The 25,054-nt window shown below is 41.4% G+C and overlaps 2 pseudogenes; one reads left to right on the top strand and one right to left on the bottom strand.

Moving 5' to 3' along the window:
* The first annotated feature begins 10,324 nt into the window (after positions 1-10,324).
* Positions 10,325-11,474, top strand: LOC137648218 (putative nuclease HARBI1; annotated as a pseudogene).
* Positions 11,475-11,701: 227 nt separating this feature from the next.
* LOC137648460 (uncharacterized) lies at positions 11,702-20,282 on the bottom strand (annotated as a pseudogene).
* Between the last annotated feature and the right edge of the window lie 4,772 nt (positions 20,283-25,054).

Here is a 25,054-nt window from a genome sequence, read left to right as displayed (position 1 = left end):
TTCACTCCAGTTCCCGCACTGATCACTCCAGTTCACGCCAGTTCCCGCATCGCAGCCTTCCCACTGACATTGTCACGCATTGTACTCCCACATTGTCTCGCACTGTTCACGCTAGTTCGCGCATCGTTCACTCCAGTTCCCGCATCGTTCACTCCAGTTCACGCCAGTTCCTGCATCGTTCACTCCAGTTCACGCCAGTTCTCGCCGGTTCACGCTAGTGCCCGCCTACTCATGCTAGTGCCCTCCTACTCCGCCAGTGGAGCTCTCGTGGGATTATCAGGGGGTGGAGCTCTCGTGTGATTAAGGGGATTAGGGGGTATATAAATTGAGGTCCGAGGACACTCCTAGCCATTCCAGAGTTCGCCAGCGAGGAGACAACATGCCTAAACTGAAGCAGCCAAAGGGAAGGGGGAGGAAAATGGACGTGATAGAGGAGACTGCAGATCGAGATTCTCCTCATTCATCATTTTCAAGTCTCGATATGGTCATCCCGGAGACACAGCAGTATACAAGCCAGAGCCAGGTATCCTGTGATGACGATTTAAAGAAGAAGCGGGTTCGGGTGTCTAAGAAGGACATCCCTGACTACCAGTGGACGGAAGAGACGGAGACTACGTTGGCCGACCTTGTCAAGGAGAACCCCATGCTCTTTGACAAGAAACACAAGGAGTGGGTAAACAAGGTGTTGAAGGACAGCAGGTGGGCATATATAGGAAGCCAGCTGGAACCTCCTGCCACTGCTGCCCAGTGCAAAAAACGCTACGAAAACTTGAGGACGAGGGTTGGCAAAATTATGAAGAAGAAGAAGAGTGGAGCTGGCCAAGCCCAAAGGAGTGGCCGTGATGACTTCCTCATGGACACTTGGTCGTTCCTCATACAGCACATCGTCCGGGGAGAGACAGTCGCCAGTGAGGAGTTTCGTGGCTCCGAAGGAGGTGCCACGACAGCCAGCGAAGTCGACGATGACGTGAGGTCGACGGGGACTCGCAGCCAGGCATCTACCACCACCAGGAAGGACAAGGGGAAGGGGTCCTGCCGAACACTTGACACCTCTCACAGCGACACCTATGTGTCGGAGAAGGATTTCAGCATTATATTGAGGAATGTGAGTATTAATTTTTTTGACATATGCTATCTGTTGCATTAAAATGCTGTACTAAATTGTTTCAATGTTTGTTATATATATATACATATATGTAATATATAATATATTTTTATAATATTTTTTATGTTTCAGCTTGTGTCGAAAGCTGATTCGTCAACCCCAACGTTTATGGGCCAGCACAAGATTGTGCACGATTTTTCGTGCCTGCTGGAAGGCTACATGCGTGCCATCCCAGTACACCGATGGCACGAATTCCAAATAGAGTGCCTCAATCTCACACAACGTTACAGGGAAGAGACTCAGGTCTTGCAGCAGGCACAGCAACAATCCTCAGTGACCTGGGCAGGCCCACAGCAACAGCAACCTTTACAGCCCCCTGTGCATCAGCAACCCCCTCAGCAACAGTCACCTTGGCAGCCCCCTCACCAGCAGTCAACTTGGCAGCCCCCTCACCAGCAGTCAACTTGGCAGCCCCCTCACCAGCAGTCAACTTGGCAGCCCCCTCACCAGCAGTCAACTTGGCAGCCCCCTCACCAGCAGTCAACTTGGCAGCCCCCTCACCAGCAGTCAACTTGGCAGCCCCCTCACCAGCAGTCAACTTGGCAGCCCCCTCACCAGCAGTCAACTTGGCAGCCCCCTCACCAGCAGTCAACTTGGCAGCCCCCTCACCAGCAGTCAACTTGGCAGCCCCCTCACCAGCAGTCAACTTGGCAGCCCCCTCACCAGCAGTCAACTTGGCAGCCCCCTCACCAGCAGTCAACTTGGCAGCCCCCTCACCAGCAGTCAACTTGGCAGCCCCCTCACCAGCAGTCAACTTGGCAGCCCCCTCACCAGCAGTCACCTTGGCAGCCCCCTCACCAGCAGTCACCTTGGCAACCCCCTCACCAGCAGTCACCTTGGCAACCCCCTCACCAGCAGCAACCTTGGCAGTCCCCTTAACCAGGACCCTCGCATGCACAGCCAGAGCAGCAGCAGCAGCATCGTCCAGCCAGTCATAACTGGGTGCCGCAGTCAAGCCCTTCTTCCTTGCCCCGTACCACGGAGTGGCACCCAGGGATGCCAACTCCACTGTCATCCACCCCTGTCCAGGTGACCTCGCCATCAGTGCCAGTGTTGTCACCCACCCTTGTCCAGGCTCCTTCACCAGCACCTTCATTAACGTCGCTGTCGGCGGCATTCAAAAGTCCGTTGACCTTCCCTGTCCTGACCCCGGGGACCATCGACAGCAACCTTGATGAAGCCATGACACCCTCACCCCTCTACTCGTCCAAGGAGCTTGATACCCCACCAGTCAAGGACAAGGAAATTTAAATAGTGTAAAATATTTGTACATAATTGAAGTGTGATACTTGTATATATATGTTGTTTTAATGTAAATAAACTATTTATATATTTCCAAACACTTTTCATCTATTTCCTTAAAATACAAAGAAAGAAACAGTAAAGTAAAAAATAATAAAAGTGAAGAAAAATAAACCCCCCAAAAAATTTATATTTGCTGTCTTAATGTGGAAAAAAAATGATATCTTATTTCAAACTATTTTTATCTTTATAATGAAGAGAAGCAAAAAGGAAACGAAAAAATTAATGAAAATGAAAGAAAAATAAAGCTAATATGTTTTTATATTTGCTGTCTTAATGTGAAAAAATAATGGAAAGTTGAGTATTATCTTTACTATGTATAAATGTAAGCTCTTGTCATTTTGAATGAAATCAAAAGTGATATTAACGTAAACAAGAGCTGTTGCCTACCGGAGGCATCCAGGATGCTATCGCTCGCTCTTATGGGTCATTTAGTTTGCTAGAGCGACGTTCCCAGTTTGTTTTGCTTTAATAATCTAGCTATTTAGCTCCGCATAAAATGCTTATATTGTTAGCTCGGGGATTTCGACACGATCGAGGTAACGATCCTGCCTTTGTTGACGTATTGTCGCTATAGGCCAATTTTTTTAAGTTTGCTGTTTTTCATGTAAAAATGAAATGATGTCTTATTTCATGCACACACTTATTTTCATCTATTACCAATCAAGATGCACATTTTTGTTTTAAATAAAAATGAAATGAACAATAAACCCTAGAAATTTTTAACTTTGTTGTTTTTAGGTAAAAAGGAAATTGTCTTATTTCATGCACACACTTATTTTCATCTATTACCAATCAAGATGCACATTTTTGTTTTAAATAAAAATGAAATGAACAATAAACCCTAGAAATTTTTAACTTTGTTGTTTTCAGGTAAAAATGAAATTGTCTTATTTCATGCACACACTTATTTTCATCTATTGCCAATCAAGATGCACTTTTTTTGTTTTAAATAAAAATGAAATGAAAAATAAACCCTAGAAATTTTTAAGTTTGCAGTTTTCATGTAAAAATTAAATGATGTCTTAATTCATGCACACACTTATTTTCATCTATTTACCAATCAAGATGCACATTTTTTGTTTTAAATAAAAATGTTATGAAAAATAAACCCAAGAAATTTTTAAGTTTGCTGTTTTCATGTAAAAATTAAATGATGTCTTAATTCATGCACACACTTATTTTCATCTATTACCAATCAAGATGCACATTTTTTGTTTTAAATAAAAATGTTATGAAAAATAAACCCAAGAAATTTTGAAGTTTGCTGTTTTCATGTAAAAATTAAATGATGTCTTAATTCATGCACACACTTATTTTCATCTATTACCAATCAAGATGCACATTTTTTGTTTTAAATAAAAATGTAATGAAAAATAAACCCAAGAAATTTTGAAGTTTGCTGTTTGAATGTAAAAATAAAATGCTTTCTTAATAGTTGTACATATTTTATGTCTGCTATTTATATGTAAATCAAATGCTTTCTTATAGAAACTAAAATAAAGGGCCACAAAAAATACAAACGAAAAATATACGTTTCTTTTATTTACAAAATGGAACAACTATACAGCTCATGGAGGTACTACAATTTTTTCTTGCCAAGGGACAGCACCAGCAGGGGACATGTAGTAATGTGAAAGGTAGTCTCGCTGATCCTTTGCATCCTTCTGGATATGATGGCCGGGTAGAGTCATCAGCCCCTGCAGGTTTTGCTCATTCCTCCATGCACCAGGGATCAGAGCATGTGTGTCCGGATCTTCGTAGTCCACTTCTGACAAAGCACCTGGGTATTTGATGAGGACGAGGTTGTGCAGGACACAGGCACACATGGTGATCAGGTTGATGGTGCTGGGCTTCTGCTGCATAGTCGTCAAGAAGCAACGGAACCTTTGACTTAAAATTCCAAACGCATTCTCAACGACACGTCGGGCACGAGACAACCTGTAGCTATATATGCGTTCTCGTAGGACTTGTGACCGATGGGAGAATGGTTTCATCATCCAGGTTCGTAGAGCAAAGGCGTCATCCCCAACGAAGTGATAGGGCACTGGGTGGTCATCATTAGGGAGTGGTTCTGGTTGAGGCACTCCAGCTCTGTTGTCTTCTACAGCATCATGCAGAGAACAGTTGCTCCATGTTCCTCCATCCGACGCACCACCCTCTGCCCCAACATCCACATACAGGAACCTGTAGGAAGCATCTGCGACTGCCATCAGTACAATGCTGTGGAAGCCCTTGTAGTTGTAGTAGTAAGAGCCAGCATTGGGTGGCTTCTTTATGGCAATGTGCTTTCCGTCCACAGCCCCCAGACAGTTGTGGTAATTCCATCTGGAGCTGAATCTGGCAGCAACTTCCTTCCAGGCCTCTTCAGTTTTGGGGCAACGCAGCACTTCGTCCTTGTAGGCAGCGATGATGGCTTTACACACCTCTGGTATTAACTTGCTGATGGTACTTGCTTCAACCCTGAAGCTGTACTGTAGACTTTGATAGGAATTTCCAGTGGCTAAAAAGCGGAGGGTAACAGCAAGCTTGAGTCCAACTTGAAGCGGTTCCCTCATGAAGGTAGACTGCTTCAGGAGGTGCGGGGTTAACTTCTCAACCATCTCTTGAAACAGGTCAGGTGTGATTCTGAGGTAATTTTTGTAGCCCTTTGGATCTTCCTTGTGGAGTTCAGTCAATAGACTGTCATAGTGTCCAAACGAGTGCCTTCTGGTTAACCATTCCCTGACCCACACTTTCCTTTGTATCTTTCTTCGAGGTAGGGTGGGCTTTTGTTTCTCTTTTTCCTTTGCCAGCCTTTTCTGATGCAGTCCAACAAATGCTACAGCAGCTGCCAGGTATAGGTATCTTCTTCTCAATGCAATGGTGTCTCTGACAGTAAGCATGTTGTCTCGTCTGAAGCCAATCCAAGAATGTCCTCGGGTTGGAGAAGCCCCGTTTTTATATGGAGTGGCCAATTCGTGAACTGGCGTGAACGATGCGGAAACGATGCGGAATGATGAGTGAACTCGCGTGAACGTGCCGTGAACGATGCGCGAACTACGCGTGCCAATTCATGCCCTCGCGTGAACGTCGCGTGAACGATGCGCGAACTGGAGTGAACTGGTCGTGAACAGTGCGCAAAAAACACCAGTGCGTGCCAAAAAGTGGCACGCACTGGCGCGCATCAATGCGTGCCAGTGCGTGGCAAAAATGCGCGCAAGTGTCAGGCAGGCTATAGGCGAATTGAACTGTTGGTCAGTGTTACCAGATCTAAATTATTAAAATATGCTATACTCCTTTTGGAATTATGGTAAAGCAAGCAAAATTATGTTATAAGTGTGACGTAATTATGCCAGCTTTGTGCCAGCTATTTATTATAGTTTTTATAGCAAATATCACGCAGAAAATTCCATGAAAAATAGCACTTCATTATTGATGTTTTATTCCAAAATTTAATTGACTAAATTGTAAACACCAACCAAAATATATGCATGCAAATGAAGGGATTTTATTGGGAATAATTATCAATTACACGACTGACAAAAAAGGGGATCTTACTGAAAAACAGTTGCTGAATTAGAAGAAAAGAAATATTTATTTTAAATAACATTGTTCAAGGCCTTGATCATGTCGTTGGATGAAATTTAGTACATTCACCTACTTTTCTCATACCTTCTGCATATAGAAGTTTATTTCTCAAAGAAACATTAGACAGCCGGGTTTCACTTCTCATTCGTTTTCATGTTAACTAAAGAAAATATACGCTCCCAATCTGCATTCGAAACTGGGATACTAAGCAAGGCTTTAGCAAATTTGGAGAGGTTGGGATATTTTGTACTTAAGTGAACTTTTGACCTAAACGACTCTTGTGTTTATATCTTGAGACAAAAATCTGTCAGTGTCACTGCTTAGTAATAAAGAACGCGATTCACTGTCTAACTCTTGTTGCTCACTCTCTGAAATGATATGGGGACACTTTGAGAAAATTTCAATAATAGATGTTACATCACTTCCTACTTGAACATCAGGATCAAGAATGGAATACACCTCCAATAAAATGGAATCATTTAGTGGAAGCCGTTCTTGTAACTGTAAAGGCAATTCTATCAAAACTTTCCCACAGTATATATATATATATATATATATATATATATATATATATATATATATATATATATATATATATATATATATATATATATATATATATATATATATGGGCTAACAATTCAAGTTCCAGACTAACATAACCAGCATTTCATCACAAACACACACACACACACACACACACACATATATATATATATATATATATATATATATATATATATATATATATATATATATACACATATACAAATACATATACATATATATATATATATATATATATATATATATATATATATATATATATATATATATGTTAGTCTACGCAGTACGTACTCAGAAACCTGGAATTTTATAAAAAGCTTAATTTCAATGTCAATTTTTATGAAGAGCTTATATAGCCTTATAAGCCTCTCGACTGCAACTTTAATAAATATGCTGAAGCTATATCAAGGAATTTTATAGAAAGGAATTTTATTCCGCTCACAATAACCATTCATATCGAAACAATTAGTAAAACATTACTCTTTTACTTTACACAAACTGCTGATAAGAATCAATGTACAACTTTCTAATGATATTTACATTATTGTTTCCATCAGCTGAGTGTGTGAGTGCTTGATGTTTCTTTGGCTTAGTGTGGTAACGCAGAACGGACAACTTCGTCTTCATATTATAATGGCACATTTTACAAAATGCACTTTCATTCGCAGGATCACTTCCCTTCTCTTCTAGCCAACTTTTCATTATAGGATCAGCCAGCCACTCATTGCGGAATAACTGTGGATGAGATTTTTTAGACCTCTTAGTCTTCATATCACTGACCACGGTATTGCTACTGTTATTAGAGTCAGCTGACTTAGTTTCATCTTCACAGTGGTCTTTCCTGTTTCTTTTCTTCTTCGACATAATTAGGTGGGTTCGATGAGAAAAGGGTGCAATATCCGACTTACGTGTGTGGTGACGACTAATAGGGCGAGACGCTGAGACGGCATTGACAACAGTTCAGGGTTGCCAGATTACTCGCAGTGCTTTTGGCCAAATCTTCATAGAAAATGGCCAAAAAATAGGTCAAATACTAAAAATTTCCTACATTTCCCTCAAAAGTGAAAGGTTCCAAAATAAATGGGTTTAATAAAGACAATTAAAGGGAAACAACTTACCTCAGTTTATTTTTAAATACAGGAACATTGCTAAGGCTTCCTGTTCTTCCAAACTTTGCTTTGAAGTAGAGGCACCTGAAGTTGTACTGCCATAGGAATAAAGAATTTCTGACTTTAAGTTATTTAACAGTCTTGGTGTGATGCATAAATCTTTGCAGCAGATTGAATTTTCGAGGTGTGCTCTGATTCTAATGATTGCATCTAGAAGGTACAGTTGCATTCGGTTTCTAGGCTTTGTTTTGACTGAAGTTACAAGGGAAAATAATCTTTCCACCACAGCATCACTGGCTGGTGTGACCAAACAATTAAGTGCATAAGTTGCCAACTCCTTGAAGTTCTGATGGTGATAGATACCAAACAAAAATTTGACTATCTTCTGGAATTTCATTATTTTCAAAAACATTTTCCATTCTCCAATCTGTTAGGTTAATTTTCCTATACTGTTGTTCAATTTCATCTAAAGCATTTTTTGTACTTCAGAACAACAGACCAGGATGCCACCGGGTCATTAACAGGGATACATTTATCATGAAATTCTTCAGACCAGTTGACATGTTAAAGCTTTCTATACTGAATAGCTATTCTTTCAAGATCAAATTTATGAACATCAGAGAACTTAGTTGGTAACTTTTGAAAATCAATCCTCATCCAGCCCAAGCATTTTTCTGGATTAAAGTTATTTACGCTCATAATAATGTCAATGTTTTCATTCAGCCTTTTTTCTACCCGCGAGTTACCTTCTACCAAAAATTCACGACACCTGACTTTCATGTTCTGTACGACTTCTTGGCCTAGCTGTGTTTTCGGACACTTTCAAATGTCAATCCAAAGTAAAATTTTTCCCAAGGCAAGACAGCAGGAGAGGCTGATGAACTTGAGGCATATAACCTCACCCAAAGAGAGTTATGCTGTTGTTTCAAATCATCAAAAACTTTGGCAAGATTTGCACTGCATTAACCTTCTCAAAATCTTGAGTGATCGGCAAAACAAATGTCAAGTAAAAAAAGTTCTGTTAATCATCCAGTATTTCTTTCAAAACTCTTATCATGATAATTACTATCTTGGTCATCAATTACGGAAAAGTAGTCTTTGAGTTCATGCCATTGTGTGAGTATGGCATATATGCATTTACCTTGCACAAGCCACCTTGTTGTACTTGGTGTAATGAATCTGGATGGCTGAACATACTCTTTCTGCATAGCATTAAACACCTGTAAAAACTCTTCTCTCCTAAGACTACTACATTTGAATCATCGTGCTATTTCAGATAGCAAGTATTCTACATTAGCAGGCAACTTTTTGAATGATTGTTCAGCACACAGAGCAAGACTGTGTCATGTGCATTTCATGAAAATAATTCCTGGTAATACTAATTTCAGCCGTGACAAGACAGAATTGTGGCCGCCACCACACATTATTTGCACCATCTGATGAAAATCCTACGCAATTCGCTAAATCAACATTTATGTTAGCAAAATAATCGGAAATCACTTTAATAAGGCTCTCTGCTGTAGCTGATGTTATCTGTATCAGTGATAGGAACTCAGTTTTCACGATGTTCTCACGTGTAGAATAAAATTTCTCAAGGAGGCAGAGAAGTTTGCACACATACATCTGTAGACTCATCTATCAATAACGGAAATTTTACATTCCTAGTTCCTCGATCAGGTCTTCGTAATGTGACTTGGCAACAACATTAGTTAGAAGTTTGGCACATTTTGTTCGGTGCAGTCTCACATTTTCAAGTGCGCTCCTCTGGCCATATTCTTTAATCATCTCTGTCAAATGATAAGCAGACCATATAGCGGCGTGACAGGCAAAAACAACACTATTTCAATTCAAATTCTTTGACTTTCTTTTTTCACAAGAGCTTCCACCAAAGTAGGTTTGAATTTCCCTTTTCGGCACCACACCCTATTCATAAGCAGTCTTCCACTTAACTATTTCGCATGAAAGAAATCACTGTCTAGGCTGAAAACACTTTTTTTTTCTTTACAGATATTGCTTAATAACCAGTTTAATGAGATAAATTGATAAAATTCACGAATAATTCAACTATGATTCAGAGATATGCTAAAGCCACATTTGATCAGTTTTCTGAGATATTAAGCGATCGAGCAACTATCCCACACGGTAACAGTACAGATATCCAGTTCCGACTGAATAAGTCGTTTGGCAACGACTGACACGGAAATCACGGAATATTTCCTTATTTTTATATTTCAGTCTAGGTAATCCACACGTGATTTGCTCTAGGGCAGATTACTGTGTTCTCCTCCCATTCAGAGGAAAACACGAGAGTTGTCACCACAAGAAAAATCAAGTCCTAATGGGTGGTATATAATACCCCAAACGGCGAACGGATTTTTTAGTACTAAAATGAACAGATAACCACGCATGGCGGATGAACGTAACACTATTGCCTAATCACCATTAGTTAATCATTATGTTGACAAGTAGTTAACGAGAGCAATCATACTTGATGTGCTCCTCTTTTGTCGGTTTCGTGGTGTTCCTGTTGATTCGTATGTAGTAGTTTTGTAATTACACCAATGTGAAACTGAGTGAATTTGCAAGAGTCTATAAGTTAAAGAGTGTTTGTATGGCTAACCTGTGGGAGGAGAAGAGAAGAGGTAGGTCTTTGATCAGTGCTACCTTGAAGTCACAGTCTTTTGTTAGTAGATGCGTTGGCAAGGTAGCATATGCAATTGGAAATTTGTGTGCAAAGTTCATTAAGTTACCAGACCAAGATAATATTACCAGGATCAAGCATGAATTTATGACTATAGCTGGAATGCCAGGTGTAATTGGGTGCATTGACTGCACTCTTATTGCAATTGAGATGCCAAGTCACCCGCGTCCTGCAGTTTTCCGCAACAGAAAAGGTTATTTTTCATTTAATGTACAAGCAGTCTGTGGTCCTCAGTTGCAGCTGTACAACATTGTAGCTCGGTGCACATGACAGCAATATTTTTGAAAATAGTCGACTCTGTCAGGAACTCGAAGATGGTATTCTGCCTGGACACTTGTTGGGTGACAGTGGTTATCCATGTCGTGAATATTTGTTGACTCCTCTGACAGCTCCTCATGGCCGTGGAGAGAACTATTATAATGCTTCTCACATAAGAAATTAGTGTGAATCATGCAATAGGAGGAAGAACGTTCAGTTATGCTGCACCGAGACACTTTAACGACCTTCCACTCGATGTCAAGAATAGCAATAATGTGGCAGCTTTCAAGAAAAACCTGAAAACTTATCTTTTTAGAAAGTGTTATAATAGTGACCTGAAAACTATTAAGCCTGAATACAAATGCTAGCGTAATAACTGATAACGATACAGAGCAAAATATTAACTGGAAAGAAATTATATTTTCACACACCAAGGTCCGCCTGAACAGACCTTTAGTGTCTGATGGAGGGCGAGAAATAAACCCGTAAAGTAAACAGTGTTGAGAGAGCATTTGGACTATTAAAAAGAAGATTTGCTTGCCTTGGAAAGAAAATGAGGACTTCTATGAGAAACACCAAACACATAATTGTTGCTGCTGCAGTTCTACACAATTTGGCCATCGCCTACAGAGTACGTGAGCCAGATAATGTAATTCATGAAGTTCATGATCCAGATGACCCAGAAGCCCAAGGAAACATACAAGAGGATGAATTGAGGCAGCAACCATAAGCAATGAGAAATATCCGAGGGGTATTTGAAAGACAGCAAATCATCAGAGAATATTTGCTTTGGAAAAAATAATCACCACCACTAGGCTTAAAGTTACCAAAAACCAAATTAAAAGTATGTATATACAGTACAGGTTTGGCAAATAAACCAGAAACAGTTATTTGTAATTTTAATTTCCACAAAAATATACAGTACAGTAGTCAAAATACATTGCAGACTAGAACACAATGCACAATTTCATCACAGCCAAAATATATATAATACTATATTGCACTGAAAAAACTTGAAGTGACATTCGATCAGTTTAAAGCATCGAGTTTATCACATTCTTTTGGTTACCTGTCCTAGTTGCCGTGTTACTTCTAACAGTTTCTTCCCTACATCAACCCAGATTTGATGAGCCTGAAGACAAAGGTTTGCATCCTCGTTTTCCTTTTTAATTTTTTTGTTTTAGTTTTTCTTTCTTAATTTCAATATCTAGGCTGAGGCTTTCCATTGTCTTTTCATCTCAAGAGACGCTTCAAAGCTGGCCTCCTGAGTGAACTTTGTTGTTCGTCGGCACTTTTGGGCTGAGGTAAAATTTGATTGGCCAGGTGTTGGTGTGTATTTTGTTGGGGTGTCTCTGGCATTAAACTGTATAGAGGTGGGTGTGTTTGTTTGAGTATCCTGTGTCGTGTTAGCTTCTTGAGAGGAGACTTTGCCAGCTGGTGTGCTCTGTGTTGTGTCGACTTCAGTTGAGGTGAGTTTGGGAGGTGTTATGATGGAGTCTATAGAGTTGTTTGTGTGCTGTGCCGTTATTTGAGAATCAAACATTATCTCACATTTTTGCCCATCATTTCTGATACCAATCACAGTATGTGGTTGACCTGAAAAGACAAAAAAAAAAGTAATGCTACGATTGTACTGGAAAACATTACTTTTGCAAACTGTGGGGCTACTAATTCCTCCTAATTCTATAAAAGATTCCCTAAAAGTAAAGCAAATATTAAAGTGATGAATGATTTACTTAATCCTAATAATTACACAGTTGTGGGTCATACCATGTTAGACATGATTCTTGTGCAGTAAGTTTATTAATTCACAAAAAATGTTATTTTCATTAGTAAAATAAATTTTTGAATATACTTACCCGGTGATCATATAGCTGTCAGCTCTGCTGCCCGACAGAAAAACCTAAGGACAAAATACGCCAGCGATCGCTATACAGGTGGGGGTGTACATCATCAGCGCCATCTGTCGAGCAGGCACTAAGTACTCCAATGTCAACAAAGAACCAATTTTCTCCTCGGTCCACTGGGTCTCTATTGGGGAGGAAGGGAGGGTCCTTTAATCTATGATCACCGGGTAAGTATATTCAAAAATTTATTTTACTAATGAAAATAACATTTTTCAATATTAAACTTACCCGGTGATCATATAGCTGATTCACACCCAGGGGGGTGGGTAGAGACCAGCAATATATGTTAACATTAAGAGCTAAGTATTTTGTATTTCATTTTAGCAGTTATTCAAAATAACAAACATAAAATTAATAAGTACCTGGTAAGGAAGTCGACTTGAACAATTACTCTGCCTTTTTAAGTACGTCTTCCTTACTGAGCCTCGCGATCCTCATAGGATGCTGAGCGACTCCTAGGAGCTGAAGTATGAAGGGTTGCAACCCATACTAAAGGACCTCATCAAAACCTCTAATCTAGGCGCTTCTCAAGAAAAGAATTTGACCACCCGCCAAATCAACCAGGATGCGAAAGGCTTCTTAGCCTTCCGTACAACCCAAAAAACAACAATAAAAACATTTCAAGAGAAAGATTAAAAAGGTTATGGGATTATGGGAATGTAGTGGTTGAGCCCTCACCCACTACTGCACTCGCTGCTACGAATGGTCCCAGGGTGTAGCAGTTCTCGTAAAGAGACTGGACATCTTTAAGGTAAAATGATGCGAACACTGACTTGCTTCTCCAATAGGTTGCATCCATTACACTCTGCAGAGATCTGTTTTGTTTGAAGGCCACTGAAGTTGCGACAGCTCTAACTTCATGTGTCCTTACCTTCAGCAAAGCAAGGTCTTCCTCATTCAGATGGGAATGAGCTTCTCGAATCAAAAGTCTGATATAATAAGAAACTGCATTCTTCGACATAGGTAAAGAAGGTTTCTTAATAGCGCACCATAAAGCTTCTGACTGTCCTCTTAATGGTTTGGTACGTCTCAAATAGTACTTAAGAGCTCTTACAGGGCATAGGACTCTTTCTAGTTCATTTCCAACCAAATTAGACAGGCTTGGAATATCGAACGATTTGGGCCAAGGACGAGAAGGAAGTTCGTTTTTGGCTAAAAAACCAAGCTGTAGGGAACATGTAGCCGTTTCAGATGTAAATCCAATGTTCCTGCTGAAGGCGTGTATCTCACTGACTCTTTTAGGTGTTGCCAAGCAGACGAGGAAAAGGGTCTTCAAAGTGAGATATTTAAAAGAGGCTGATTGAAGTGGTTCGAACCTTTCTGACATAAGGAATCTTAGTACCACGTCTAAGTTCCAACCTGGTGTGGCCAACCGACGCTCCTTCGAGGTCTCAAAAGACTTAAGGAGGTCCTGTAGATCTTTGTTGTTGGAAAGATCTAAGCCTCTGTGACGGAAGACTGCTGCCAACATGCTTCTGTAACCCTTGATCGAGGGAGCTGAAAGAGATCTTTCCTTCCTTAGGTATAAAAGGAAGTCAGCTATCTGAGTTACAGAGGTACTGGTTGAGGATACTAAGACCGACTTGCACCAGCTTCGGAAGACTTCCCACTTCGACTGGTAGACTTTAAGAGTGGATGTCCTCCTTGCTCTAGCAATCGCTCTGGCTGCCTCCTTCGAAAAGCCTCTAGCTCTCGAGAGTCTTTCGATAGTCTGAAGGCAGTCAGACGAAGAGCGTGGAGGCTTGGGTGTAACTTCTTTACGTGCGGCTGACGCAGAAGGTCCACTCTTAGAGGAAGTGTTCTGGGAACGTCTACTAGCCATTGCAGTACCTCGGTGAACCACTCTCTCGCGGGCCAGAGGGGAGCAACCAACGTCAACCTTGTCCCTTCGTGAGAGGCGAACTTCTGCAGTACTCTGTTGACAATCTTGAATGGGGGGAATGCATAAAGGTCTAGATGGGACCAATCCAGAAGAAAGGCATCTATGTGAACTGCTGCTGGGTCCGGGATCGGTGAGCAATAAACTGGGAGCCTCTTGGTCATCGAGGTTGCAAACAGATCTATGGTAGGCTGACCCCACAAGGCCCATAGACTCTTGCATACATTCTTGTGAAGGGTCCACTCTGTTGGGATGATTTGACCCTTCCGGCTGAGGCGGTCTGCCATGACATTCATGCTGCCTTGAATGAACCTCGTTACTAGCGAAATGTTTCGATCTCTTGACCAGGTGAGGAGGTCCCTTGCGATCTCGTACAACGTCCTCGAATGAGTCCCTCCTTGCTTGGAGATGTACGCCAAGGCTGTGGTGTTGTCGGAGTTCACCTCCACCACCTTGCCTAGAAGGAGGGACTTGAAGCTTCTCAAGGCCAGATGAACTGCCAGTAGCTCCTTGCAGTTGATGTGTAATGATCTTTGATCCGGATTCCACGTGCCCGAGCATTCCCGACCGTCCAATGTCGCACCCCAGCCCGTGTCCGATGCGTCCGAGAAGAGAATGTTGTTGGGGGTCTGAACAGCCAGTGGCAGACCCTCTCTGAGGAGAATGTTGTTCTTCCACCAAGTCAGTGCAGACTTCATCTTCTCGGAAATAGGAATCGAGACCGCTTCTAGCGTCTTGTCCTTTCTCCAGTGAACAGCTAGGTGAAATTGAAGGGGTCGGAGGTGGAGTCTCCCTAACGCGATGAACTGTTCCAGTGATGAAAGCGTCCCTATCAGACTCATCCACTGTCTGACTGAACATCGGTCCTTCTTCAGCATGTTCTGGATGCATTCTTGGGCTTGACTGATTCTGGGGGCCGACGGAAAAGCCCGAAAAGCTTGACTCTGAATCTCCATACCTAGGTACACTATAGTTTGGGATGGGACGAGTTGGGACTTTTCCATATTGACCAGGAGACCCAATTCCTTGGTCAGTTCCAGAGTCCACTTTAGATTCTCCAGACAGCGACGACTTGACGAAGCTCTTAAAAGCCAGTCGTCCAAATAGAGGGAGGCTCTGATGTCTGCTAAATGCAGGAATTTGGCAATATTCCTCATCAGTTTCGTAAAAACAAGAGGAGCCGTGCTTAGGCCAAAGCACAGGGCTTGAAACTGGTATACCACCTTCCCGAAAACGAACCTTAGAAAAGGTTGGGAATCTGGGTGGATGGGGACGTGAAAGTAAGCGTCCTTTAGGTCCAACGAGACCATCCAGTCTTCCTTCCTGACCGATGCTAGAACCGACTTTGTCGTCTCCATGGTGAACGTCTGCTTGGTGACAAAGACATTCAGGGCACTGACGTCTAGCACCGGCCTCCACCCGCCTGTCTTCTTCGCCACTAAGAAGAGACGGTTGTAGAAGCCCGGGGATTGATGGTCCCGGACTTTGACTACCGCTCCCTTTTGTAGTAAGAGAGACACCTCTTGCTGCAAAGCTAGTCTCTTGTCCTCCTCTCTGTACCTGGGAGAGAGGTCGATGGGAGTTGTTGCTAGAGGGGGCTTGCGCAAGAATGGAATCTTGTACCCCTCTCTGAGTAACATCACAGATTGTGCGTCTGCGCCCCTGTTCTCCCAGGCCTGCCAGTAGTTCTTGAGCCTGGCTCCCACTGCTGTCTGAAGAAGGTGGCAGTCAGACTCTGCCTTTAAAGGACTTGGAACCCTTCTTCTTGCTCCCGCGTTGACCTTCGGCACGAGCACCTCCTCTGCTGGCGGCTCTGCCACGAAAGGGCGGAATGAATCTTGACGCTGGAGTGTCCAACCTGGGTCTAGGCACAGATGGCAAAGGGGTGGCTTTGCGTGCGGATGACGCAACCAGGTCATGAGTGTCTTTCTGGATCAAGGAGGCGGCAATCTCCTTGATCAACTCCTCAGGGAAGAGGCACTTCGAGAGAGAAGCAAACATAAGCTCCGACTTTTGACATGGGGTGACTCCAGCTGACAAGAAGGAGCAAAGGTGATCCCGCTTCTTGAGGACCCCGGACACGAAAGAAGCCGCAAGCTCACTAGAACCATCCCGTATGGCTTTGTCCATGCAGGACATAATGAGCATGGAAGTTTCCTTATCAGAAGGGGAGGTCTTCCTGCTCAACGCTCCCAAACACCAGTCCAAGAAGTTAAAGACTTCGAATGCACGGAAAACTCCTTTCATAAGATGGTCCATATCCGAAGGAGTCCAGCAAATCTTGGAGCGTCTCATAGCCAGCCTGCGGGGAGAGTCTACCAGACTTGAGAAGTCGCCCTGGGCAGAGGCAGGAACTCCCAAGCCGAGAACTTCTCCCGTGGCATACCAGACGCTAGATCTGGAAGCAAGCTTGGCCGGGGGAAACATGAAGGTTGTCTTCCCAAGTTGCTTTTTGGACTGCAACCACTCTCCCAGTACCCTTAAAGCTCTCTTGGACGAGCGAGCGAGTACGAGCTTCGTAAAGGCAGGTGCTGCTGACTGCATGCCTAAAGCGAACTCAGAGGGAGGCGAGCGTGGTGCTGCAGACACAAACTGATCCGGATATAAATCCTTGAACAGCGCAAGCACTTTCCTAAACTCTAAGGAGGGAGGCGTGGTCTTGGGTTCGTCGATGTCCGAGTGTTGGTCGTCAAGATGTGCAGCGTCGTCATCATCAGAGAGTCCATCGTCTGAATGTTGAGGAGGAAGCGGCAAAGGAGTAGGTAAAAGCTGGTCGGCTGAGTCCGGCAGCACGGGTGCATGCGTGGCTGCACTGGACCCAACGTCATGGAACTGTTGGTCAGTCTGAGAACTGGCAACAACCATAGCTGAGTGGGGACGCAAAGCGTCTACTCCTGACTGTGGTCGGATAGCGGAGACCACCGTGGGTTGCGGAGGCTGACGCACCGCGTCAAAACACGGCAACTTAACTCCACCCTCCTGTTGTTGTGGTAGCACACGAACGTCAACGGAGGGTTCCGTGCGTCGGTGAACGTCAACATGCGTCTGGCAGGGTCGACTGCGCATGGGTGGTGGAGCTCTCACAGCTGGAGTGTGGGAGCAGGCAGCCTCAGCGTCTGCTGGGCGCACAACCGTGGTTGGTTGTAGGCTAACGGGTGCAGCGTCAACCTTCTCCGCACGATACTCCTGCATAAAGGAAGCTAACTGAGTCTGCATAGACTGTAGCAAAGACCACTTAGGGTCTACAGCAGCTGGTGCGGCAACAGACGGAGTTACTGCCTGTTGCGGTACTACTTTGCCTCTCTTAGGAGGTGTGCAGTCGTCGGAGGACTGCAGCGAGTCCGAACTGACCCAGTGGCTACACCTGGGCCATTGGACTTGCTCGGAAGGGACCTTGCGTTTAAGAGGCCGTGAGACCTTGGTCCATCGTTTCTGGCGTGAAACCTCTTCCGCAGACGAGGAATGAACGGGCTCACTCGTCTTCTTGTGGGTGGGACGATCTAGGCAAGATACGTCCGAAACCACGGAGGGAACGTCTGTCCGCTGATTAAAGCCTGTCGAACCCTTTGGTCGTACGACATTGCTTCTCCCCTGGGCTTGGGAGCTTGCAAGAGGTCCCGGACTGGGAGGACGACAGGCACGAACAGACGCACCCTCATGCGTAACACTGACACTTTTCACTGCACTAACACTCACTTCACTTCCCACTGCACTTTTACCTTTCAACTCCCTGACGTCAGCCATGAGTTGATTGCGGTCATTCGCCAATGACTCGACTCTCTCACCCAGAGCCTGGATGGCACGCATCATATCTGCCATCGAAGGTTGATGAGAGCTAGCAGGGGGGTCGGGAGCAACCACTACAGGGGAAGGAATAGGTTGTGGGGCATGGGGAGAGGAAAAATCAACTGAGCGAGACGAACTCCTCCTGACTCTATCCCTCTCTAGCCTACGTGCATATTTCAGGAATTCTTGAAAATCTAATTCCGAAAGCCCAACGCATTCCTCACATCGATCTTCCAATTGACAGGCTTTACCCCTACAATTGGAACAAATGGTGTGCGGATCGATAGAGGCCTTCGGAAGACGCCTTGAACAGTCCCTAGCGCTACACTTCCTGTACTTGGGGACTTGAGAAGGGTCAGACATCTTGAATTAGTCAAAGGGGGAATTCAAAATCTATCCAAGTCGTCAACAAATAATCCAAAATTCAATAAAAGAATGCAAGGAAGTATTGAAGATAACTTCTGCACAGCGATAGCTAATAACCAGAAATGAATACTTCACCAAATAACGTGAAAATCAATCCAGAAAACAACAGCGTATTTAGTAGGTCTTGCCGGTGGCACGACAGAGAGAAAATTGGTTCTTTGTTGACATTGGAGTACTTAGTACCTGCTCGACAGATGGTGCTGATGATGTACACCCCCACCTGTATAGCGATCGCTGGCGTATTTTGTCCTTAGGTTTTTCTGTCGGGCAGCAGAGCTGACAGCTATATGATCACCGGGTAAGTTTAATATTGAAAAAGTTAGGTTATGGTGAAATTTGAGATAATCCAAAATGTGACAAGAGAGGATTTGCCTAGACCCCCTTGGCAGCTAAAGGGGGGGGGGGGGGTTGCACAGCCACCCACCTAGGAAATTAATTCAATGACAGGTTAGGTAGGTATTTTAGGTCAGTCTAGGGCACTAACCTAACATAAAACACCTACCTAATCTGGTACTAAATTGGTTATTTCCTAGCTGGGGCTGTAGCCCCCAGGCCCCCTTTTTTATTCAACAGAGTTCCACCTTTATAACTTGACATTTTAGGCAAAGACAAACTACTTTTCTTCCATAATTTCAACTACATTAAATGCTTCCTTACGACTTACAAAAATGTGACCAAATAGGAGCTAATTTAACTTCTTTATAAATTGATAGGTAGGGGATATGCGTAAAACAAGTGACTTCCTCTCAATTTTATGGGAAAAATGAATAGAGAAACAAAACATTTGTATGAAAATCAGTAAAATATGCAAAACATCCAAGCAGAGGTCTCTGTAGAATTATCAAATTAGGACTTACCAGTACTCTGAAGTGCATCACAGTCCAGTTCATTCTCCTCACCATCAAGGTCATCACTTATGATAGTAAGGATTTTAGCTGTCTCTTCATCTTCTGGCTTAGGAGGACCACCACCACCTGTCCTTATAGTCTCTCGCTTATAGGCTGCATGCTGTTTCTTTACTCTGAAATTTTTACAAGAGTTAAGTGGTTAAATGAATATCTTTGTTCCAAACAATTAGGCTAACCTGTATATAGCCTGAAATTAAAACCAAAACAATTAGGCTAACCAGTATATATATAGCCTTAAATTACGAATAAAAGCCAAACAATTAGGCTAACCAGTATGAAGTTTGAAATTAAGAATAGTACAAACTTCAATGAGAATTATTTATATGCTCAGCATTTGGAAAGTATGTTATTCCTTACATATAGTCTAAATAAAACTGGCCCTCGCCAATCCCTAAGCTGATGCTTGCTTATGTATGCAGGAAGTGAGTCAAAAGTACTATTACTTTTAATATGTTTAAGAATACTTACTTTCCTTTTGCATTCTCCCAGACTTTCTTCAGCTGTTGCTGGCTTCTTGGTGGTCCATAACCAGCAGCATCAAATAAGCTAGTGACTTCTAACCATGCTGCTTTTTTCTGATGGATGATGCGGAAGTCATGGCTCTTATTGAATAAAATGTCGCTTCTTTCCTCTATCAAGGTCACCAGCATTTTTTTCTCATTTGCAGTTATATATCTTGCTCTTATACCATCCTTTTCTACCATTTGCACTGTCAACGAGTCCTCAGTAACTCGTTGAAAGAACAGGAATGCGCGACACACGTGAACCCAACTTAGTAATTACCCTCACAAATGTAAACAAACGTTTCTCCGGCATACCAACTGTTTAGAGGACAACAGACAACCTCTCAGCAGGGATTCCAACCACACCCTTTCCTAGAAGATGCTTTAAACATGGAACCGAAAAATATAGGGCTTCCCTACACTTTCCATAGGGTATAAAGAAGGCCCTATTTTAATTTCTCTTAGGATACGGCCGTAAGAGCTTTGGTGTTAGTGTGACAAGAGGTTTTAAAAATCTCTAATAATACTGGTTTGCAGTAATCTTCCATATATCTGGGTTAATTACCTGACTCCATATTTACCCACCCTTACATGGCCAGCGTCACATAACTACATTTTGCCACTAAATATATTCCAGGGGGCATAGCTGTTGTTGTTTGCTCTTCAATAGTGAAGATTTCCGTGGCAGGTAGATTGAAACATTGTTTATTGGTATGGTCAGAACTGCTGCTCTTCATTACTGTATTGCTTGGCAAACTGAAACCTTCCCAAGACACGTTTCTTCTGTAGTTAAGGCTGCAATTCAATATTTTACTTTTCTTACAAATGATGTCCATTTTCCCCTACACAACATTATCAGACCTCCAACCATTTTTAGTTTTTATTGCATTTTTGCGCCCCTCAAACCTCACGACCGATATAAATTTATTTACACACACACATATATATATATTATATATATATATATATATATATATATATATATATATATATATATATATATATATATATATATATATATATATATATATATATATATATATATATATATATATATATATATATATATATACAGCCTCCGGATACACAATGAATTACATACTATAGTCAATTTTTTTTAGCGGTGCATATTTGCACAGTTCGGAAGAATTTCCTAATACCTGATTGGTCGGAAGTATTTTTGTCCGGACACCATTGTTCTGAAATAGTTACGAAGGAATGGGAATCGAAACTTACTTACTAACCTGTATTTCTCCATCAGATATATGTTTTGTCAGTAAACAATGTTAAAGAATAAATATGTTATAAAGTCAATGACAGGAGCTTGTTTTCTGATGCACGCTTTATAATGTTGTAATTTTTCACATATTTTAACACAAATTGTGATAAATTACACTCAGCATAAGTTAAACATGTTATTATAAACTTTCTTTGAATACCAGAATTTACCAAAAGCACGTAATTAATAAAACCCGCTATAGAGTCCTTTCATTATACGTCATCAAACTTCCGGTACGCCATCTTGGAGGACATACAAAGACGGGTTCAGTGAATAGCTGTGGTTGAACTCTTGAATAGTTAGTCATCTCATCACATTCACATTTACACAATGCCCAGTTTTTGCGCTATTGTTGGTTGTGGGAATCGAGGACAAAGAGGTGATAAGAGTTTCTACCGCATACCGGCAGTTATTCAGAATCAGGACAAAGATACAGAAGAATTATCCAAGCGCAGACGTGACTTGTGGTTGATCAGAATATCACGGGCTGATCTACGTGAATCCTCACTATCCTGGGCACGTATCTGTTCTGATCATTTCATATCAGGTCAGTCTCGGCTAGGCCCTAAAAGTATTATTATTCCTGTGTAAACATGCTATATCCGATCGCATAGGTGACTTCACAAGTATCATCGTCAGTTCAGTGTGTAGTGTGTGTGGGGGAGGGGGCATCTCAGTTTTTAAACATCAAAAGGGGCATCTCAGATTTTCAAAACAAAAATTAAAAGCGCCCATATTGGCTATATTAACAAAGGCTACTTACCTAGGTCTCTATTTCGTCAAGGTGCTCATGCCTATATATAATTAAGTGTATATTTATTTTAATTTGTGTATTAAATTGTACAGACATACAGGCCTATGTGATGAATAAACATTGATTATAAATAATAATAATAATATCTGAAAGCTGGTTTAACCCGAAAGGGTCTTAAGCTTATATATGAAACATCGAAAAAATAATTAAACTTACGCATTTAATTGCAAGGAGGCAAAACTATCATCCAAGAGCATTACAATAGAGTTTGTCCATCATATGTTTATATGTATATAAGAAATTATAGCATTTGTAACCAAACACAAACACAATGGTTAGGCATGAACTGATAAAGATTTGACATTATAATGCAAAACTTTTACATACATTTTGACAATCAAAAATTATAATACACAAGGTTAGGCTAAATGATCAATATTAGCTTTATAATTATAAACACTCTTCATTGGCCCAGTGTTTATCTAATTTTGGACTAAAAAGCATTAAAGGGAAAAACAACAAATTCTGGAAGCAGATTATTCAATGGAAATGTATGCCCACTCATGTTCTGCCTTTGTAAGTTTTAAAAGCATCTGAATTGCATGTGCCATAAGCTGAATGAATTCTGCATCTGGTATGGATCTAGGCCATCAATTAGATCGAGTTTCTGCTTGTAAAAACGCTTGTCATCACCCGACAATTGTTTGACAAAGTCGCTCTCATTGTCCATATTCGCTGTAGCAGCCGCTATGTTTTCGCTTTGTATGTCCTCCAGCATGGCCGCCGGCGATTCCCAGTGACGTCATTGAAAGGACTCTATTAGTGAAAACTTGTGGGGAGGTAAAAGAACAGCCTGCTGTGGCCTGGCGGGAAAATAATCCCCGCTTACAGTCATAGACTCAGTTTTTTTCGTAATACAGTTCGGCATATTCTTTTCAGTTTAAATAGTCTTGTATTGTGTTTCTTCGTAATATTTTGCTTAAAGTTTTCCCACATTCCTATTCCTCATATAATATCTATCTATTTTCCCCGATATCCCTTCTTTCATTTGTGTGATATCCGCAGTACTATTCCTCATTACTTTGGAAAGTGTTGGCTTGAAAGTGTGTGCTGGTCTCATTAAAATAGTGTAGATGGGCAGGGGGTGGATAAAAGAATACTATGTTTAATTTCTTTTGATATATTGTGAGCTACTGAACAGGTTTACAGAATAGGCTATACTCGCTACACTGCATACAGTTTATATTATTATTTACATACTGACGTAAGGTACAAAATATATTACTATTGGGATATAAAAAGTCAAAATCATTAACAAAAATATAGATCTCATAATCAAGAAGAAATACTACCTATTTGTGTCCTTATCAAAATGAATTTGTTTACAATGTTCAAAATCAAAATACAAACAATAATATTAAAATATACAAAACGCATAAATTAAATTGTCCTAATATATATGTAATGGTGGTTACATAAAAAGTTTTATTTATACACACACCATTTCTTCAATCATGCTTTCATCAGACTATATTAATGATGAATTGAGCAAGCAAATGGTCAAGATCCGCATCTTTGGCTCGTAAGTTAGTTTCAGTTTTCATCACATGCCTCATAGCATTTTGCCCGTGCTATGGGGTTCCATAATTTATTGCTTCTTGGGTAATTTTTTCAACATTTTTCCAAGACTGACTACTATTAGAATTCCCCTTTTTTAATTTATGTTTCTACTTGGGCCCAAATCAGTTCGATTGGATTGAACATGCAGTGATAGGGTGGCTAGTCTTAGTACTCTGTTGTCCTGATTACCAGCTATTTGATGTATATAATGTATCTCGCTTTGCTTATGGATCTTGCATAGCTTGAGCAGTTCAAGTTTTGTAAGAGCAGAATCATGATCAATTTAATTTGACTAACCACTGAAGTATTTCCCACTTTTTGTTGCTAATTGTTGGAACTTTGTGTAATATTTTAGAATGATATGGAGCATTGTCCATAATAATTAGGGATTAATTATTTATGTTGGGAAGAAGCTGATTTTCAAACTAAAATTTAAATGATTTACAATCCATGGATTCATGATAATCCCCATTGCTTCAATTTTTTTTTTTTTTTACTTAACCGTGACTACCCCCAGCATGTATCATTATAAACCTTGCTCCTTTGCCAGATTTTAGCTTAGGTCCTACTATTCCGTCTTCATTTGTCCAACGCCGTTCTATACTAAGATTTTGGTTTACCCAAGTCTCGTCTAGATATACTTCTGGTCTTGGGTTTAGGGTTTCTCTATTTCTTTATATTTCTCTTAAGATATTTATTCCTGGCATTAACAATGTCACTTCTCTCCATTAAGAATTTTCTCCCACTCATAATTTTTCTAAGCCTAAATCCCATATTTCTAACTAGTTTATATAAAATACCCGAACCACTGAATCTTACAGGAGGCTCTTTTATTATTTCTAACAAGGAGGACATCGTGGGTAGTTCTCTCTCATAAAAAAGAAAGGATTTCTCTCTTTATACATTTCCCTATCAAAATTGTCAACCTGATCTACAATTGTAGATGTTCACTTTCTGGGCTTGGGTGAGGAAAATATACCATCACACAATCTCATATTCAGTTGAGTCGTTGAACCGTTTGCATTGAGACGCCTGTTGCAACTGCGGTGTTTGTTAAAACATCGGTCATTGTCTCATACCATACTCCATGAGCGATGAACTTGAAAACACTCATAACCATATTCCGGTTTTGACTGGTTCTTTTTCTGTAAAGATGGCTATGCCTTAAGCGTTGGCAGCCCGTAAATGGACTGGTGAGCTTTGTGCTTCGGGAGTGTTGGTAGCAGGAGTCTGCAGTACTATTGACAGCTGATGTCATGTTTACACTGCATGAGGTAAACCCTGTGGATAACGTCTTATATTACCTTAACACAACTTTTA

Source organism: Palaemon carinicauda, chromosome 10 (genome assembly GCF_036898095.1).
Source record: "Palaemon carinicauda isolate YSFRI2023 chromosome 10, ASM3689809v2, whole genome shotgun sequence".
Classification (NCBI taxonomy): Eukaryota; Metazoa; Arthropoda; class Malacostraca; order Decapoda; family Palaemonidae; genus Palaemon; species Palaemon carinicauda.
Note: the sequence above shows the minus strand (reverse complement) of the source record. Positions and strands in the feature narration are given on the sequence as shown.